The sequence below is a fragment of the Brachypodium distachyon genome, chromosome 2, assembly GCF_000005505.3.
Source record: "Brachypodium distachyon strain Bd21 chromosome 2, Brachypodium_distachyon_v3.0, whole genome shotgun sequence".
NCBI lineage: Eukaryota > Viridiplantae > Streptophyta > Magnoliopsida > Poales > Poaceae > Brachypodium > Brachypodium distachyon.
In genome coordinates, this window is record NC_016132.3 from 30,515,771 (window position 1) to 30,520,320 (window position 4,550).

The 4,550-nt window shown below is 55.5% G+C and overlaps 1 pseudogene; it reads right to left on the bottom strand.

Annotated features, from left to right (window-relative positions):
- Window positions 1-482: 482 nt before the first annotated feature.
- LOC100840911 lies at window positions 483-4,315 on the bottom strand (annotated as a pseudogene).
- Window positions 4,316-4,550: the final 235 nt, after the last annotated feature.

A 4,550-nucleotide genomic window follows, 5' to 3' on the forward strand; every position in this document is an offset into this window, starting at 1 on the left:
CGCAGATCCGGCGGCGCGTGGCCGTGCGGACCAGGCCGGCGGCGCTCGAGCTCTTGGGGATGCGCCGACGAGCGGACCAGCCCCCGCGCCGTTGGCGCTCGAGATCTAAGCCGGGGACGGGGTGGGCAGGCGGGCGGGGTGAGGAGCAGGAGAGAAGAGGAAGGAGGGGTGCTCGAGGGGAGGAGGAGCTCGTCTCCATAGTGGCACGGGGTGAGCAGCAGGAGAGAGGAGAGAGAGAGGAAGAAGCTCGGGGAAGAAGAGAGATAGGGAAGACCGAGTGACTGGATAAGGTTTCAGAGGGTCACACAGTGAGCACCGCACGCGGCCACAAAGTGCACGGGCGCAGAAAAGATTTGGCGTATTAAGTTTCAGTTAAAGTATAGATCTCAAAACCTCAAAGTTCAATGAATGTAATTTAATGTGTTATATTTCCATCACTTGTAAACTATTTATATGCATTTGCATTACTGGATGCCAATTTCTTAATTTCTAAGGCCTAACTGAAGTCTTCCCCAAAATATAGGTATATCACTTGTGCTAGTTCTTTCTGCCTCAACCATTAATATCTGCCCTAGCAACTGATTAACTCTGATCCGCGCGACGAATTTCCCTTGAGTCGCCTGACACAGAACTCCCCCACACTAGACTTGCCCTTTCCTCCTCACCGTGAACCCCTCCTCTCGCCCAAGCTCCTCGGCCTTGTCCAGCACTGACGCAACGTCGACACCTGCCACCACAAACCGAACCCGATCCGGCAAAGGGCCGATCAATCCGCTGAGATCGCACCCCGACGCAAAGGCCACTATATCAAACGCATTCAGCTCCCGCACCTGCTCCGTTTCAGCCTCCCATTTCAGCACCTCCGGATCAAGATCAACGGGAACACATCTTACCATACCCAATGACGACGTCGTCGTGCCATCTTGTTGTCGCAACCAAGGGTGCTCCAAGATGTCACGAATGTTGATGCGGGTGTCGGGCTCCGGGTCCAGCATCCGGCCAAGGAGGCACCGGAGCTCCGGCGAGAACCACTTGGGGCACCTGTACCTGCCGGAGCAGATCTTCCGGTACATGGCCATGAGGTTGCCGTCGTTGAAGGGCAGGTAGCCTGCGACGAGCGAGAAGAGCGTGACGCCCGAGGACCAGACGTCAGCTTTGCCGGCGTCGTAGCGCCTCTTGCGAAGGATCTCCGGGGCGACGTAGGCGGGGGAGCCGCAGAGCGTGTCCGCGAGCGTTAATTGCCCGCCGTTCTCGGAGCATCTTCAATAGGCTACCCCAAAGTGTCTGTTTTGTCCGAAACGGACATATGGGCCAAAAAAACATCTTTCAATGGGCTACCCCAAACGGACATTTTGCATATTTTGTCCGGGCCAATCCCCCAAACCTCTCACAAATTTGGGGCAAGTTTGGGGTGTTGTTGTCCGTCCGCCCATCCGGCCTGGCCCACGTTCTTCTTCCTACGTGACCTTCTTCCTCCCGTGACTGCTCCCCCCGTCGCCTCCCAAACTACCTGCCTCCCACGAGCCGCCATGGACGGTAAGGGAAGCCCGATTCCCGCCTCTAGCCGGCGCCTCACGTCTCCTCCTCGCGTCCCAGGCACCATAGATGGCGCGCCTCTGCAATCCCGCCGCCTCCCTTCGCCTCCTCGTGCCCTAGCCGCCCAGGACGACGTGCCTCTACTGCTGTCCAGGCCGGCGTCCTCTGCTGCTGTCCACGCCGGCGTCGCAAGGAGCTTGAAGAAGGACCCCAATCCCGAGAGCTTGAAGTGCAAGGAGCGGCGCCACCGGGCTGCGGAGTTGAAGAGGTCGCAGGAGGATGCCACCGTCCGAGCCCTTGCCGCCGCCATGGAAGAAGATGACCTTGTAGCTGAGGCGGCGCAAGCGGCGCGGAACCAATAGTTGGCAGCACAGCAGGCGCTCCTCCTGTACAAATCAGCAGGCCGTGGCCGACGCATTTGCCCACCAAGCCACCAGCTTGGCGAGTCAATCTTCCGGGAACTGCCTTCCTCAGAACACGTCGCCGCCCATGTCATCTTCGGCGTACGGCTACCGGCCTGCAATCAGCCGCTTCTCTCCGCGCAGCCAGTCCCCGAAGATGGGCGACTCGGTGCTGTTTGCGGGTGCACCGTCGGCACTCGACCTCAACGCCATGTACAACCCCGGTGACTCGCCAATGCTGCAACGGATGCCTCCATGCGCCCGCGGTATCCCCGATGGTCGGAATCTGTTCGGTTCTCCCTCCCCGACAGCCGTGGTACCGGATGCCCGGAATGTGTTCGATGAATTGTCACCGGTGAATGAGGTACATATTTCACTAATTCAACTAGTGTCTTTTGAACTTTTTGATGTGGTTTGATCGATATGATGTTTTTGGATCACAATAGGCATACTATGATGATGATCAAATGATGCAAGAGATGATAAAGGAAGGTGGGCAGCAAGATGGTGGGCAAGACAGTGGGCAACAAGATGATGGGCAAGACGGTGTGCAGCAAGAAGAGGAAGATGGTGGCCAAGAAGAAGAGTTTGATGATGTGGGAGAGGGTTTGTTCGAAGAAGAGCTATCTCAAGTGACCTCACAAACAACAAGTCGCACCATATCTTGTGATTTTTGCATGTCAGATTTTTAAGCTATATATTGCTGTGGTTTTGAGCCATGGTGGTTTCTCAATGTCAGATTCTGAAGCTATATTTTGCAGTTGCCTTGCTGTTACTATGGTCCTGATTTGCACTACAGTTTTTGATTTATCTATGGTCAGATTTTGTATGTCAGATTTTGAAGCTATATATGCTGTTTTTTGCATTCCAGATTTTGAATTTACCTATGTTGTGATTGTGAGCCATGGTGCTTTTTGTATGTCAGATTTTTGAATTTTGCAGTGGTCTTGCTGGTGATCAGGAAGCATTTAAAATACAGATTTTGTATTAGTTCATAGTATTGTATCACTGGTATATTTTGTATTAGTTCATATCTGAAACTATATTTTGCAGTGGCCTTCCAGACATCAAGTGGTATTAGTTCATAGTATTGTATCACCGCACCATAGCTTCAGATTTTGTATCACTCGTGTGCCCGGAAGTGAGATCGTTTCCATATATTTTTCTGGAATCACAAGACCAACGCTTGCTTCAGCTCAGAAAATTCAGTTAAGGCACAACTTCGATCTTCAGTTTTGAAACTACAGGACAGTGCATTTCCTTCAGTTCAGAAACGTTCTAGTGCAGTCCGGCCCCTCGGACGTCTCCTCCCGTCGCGTCCAATGCTTCCTGCCAGCTCCCTGCCGCGCGCCTCCCCAGACACCACGGCCACGTCGATGGAGAGCTTGTAGACGCGGCCGTTGTTGCAGGTGACGCCATGGAGCTTGGAGATGAAGCCTTTGTAGAATTGTAGGGGGAGGAGAAGATGGACTTGGTCCAGTTGCGGGGAGAGAGCGAGTGCTGGAGGCTCGACATGCACACCTCGTCGTTCGGGTCAGCGCAGGACGGCTCTGGCAGTAGGACGAGCACGGCCGCAATGGCGAAGGCGACATGTCGGAGGTGGTGTTGGCTTGGCCGCTCGTTGTGCGGGAAGAGAACTTCAGGTGTGGTAGTGCGGACGACGAGAGTAGAAAAGAAAAAAAAAAGGAAAAAATATTTGGGGACAAGAATTTGGGGGAGGTTGTTGGTTGATTGGCAGACATGAGACGAACACATGTCCATTTGCTCTCCCAAACAAGCAAAAAGTGGACATTTTCGGACAAAATTTGGGATAGCCCGTTGGAGATGGTTCAAAGGAGCGGGCAGAGGCATAGGCCGAAGTCCGTGAGCTTGAGGTCGCCGTCGCGGTGGAACATGCCGCGCGAGTGCAGGTGCGCGAGCGCGGACGCGAGCGGCGCGAAGAGCCGGCGCGCGGCGCGCTCGTCGTCGTCGCGGAGGCCGCCGCGGTTGGAGATCGCGGACTGGAGGCTGCCGCCGCGGGCGAGGTCGAGCACCAGGTAGACGGTGGAGCGGGAGGCGAGGAGGTCGAGGAGGCGCACGACGTGAGGGTGGCCCTGCGCGAGCCAGAGCGCGGCCACCTCCCGCTCCACGGACCGGCGCGCGGCCTTGGCCGCCTCGGGCGAGCACGACGACGGGTACTGAGGTCGAGGCTTCCGGATGGCCTTGACGGCGACGTGGACGCCCGTATGGACGAGGCGCGCGCGGTATACCTTGGACGAGGGGCCGCGCCCGATGACGCGGCCGAGCTCGTACCGGCCCTGCAGGGCCTTGGAGTAGGTGTCGTCCGCGGCCGGCGCCGAGCCATCATCGGGCCGCGGCATGTCCATTGGAGACTATAGGTGGAGATTCTGCGAACCTGCGTGCGTGTGCACTCAGCCAAGGACTCTTGCATGGAGTTTTATATTCGAATAGCTTTGGTACCGCCGAACAGCTTTCGGTTTTGTTAGTTCGGAGTTTCCTGCAAAATTATTTTTTAAAGAGAAAAGTATATGTCTGGTCCCTCCATGCAGCAAAGTTTATAAATTGTCCCTCGACTTGAAGTCGTCCTCATCTATGCATCGTGGCATCTCACCC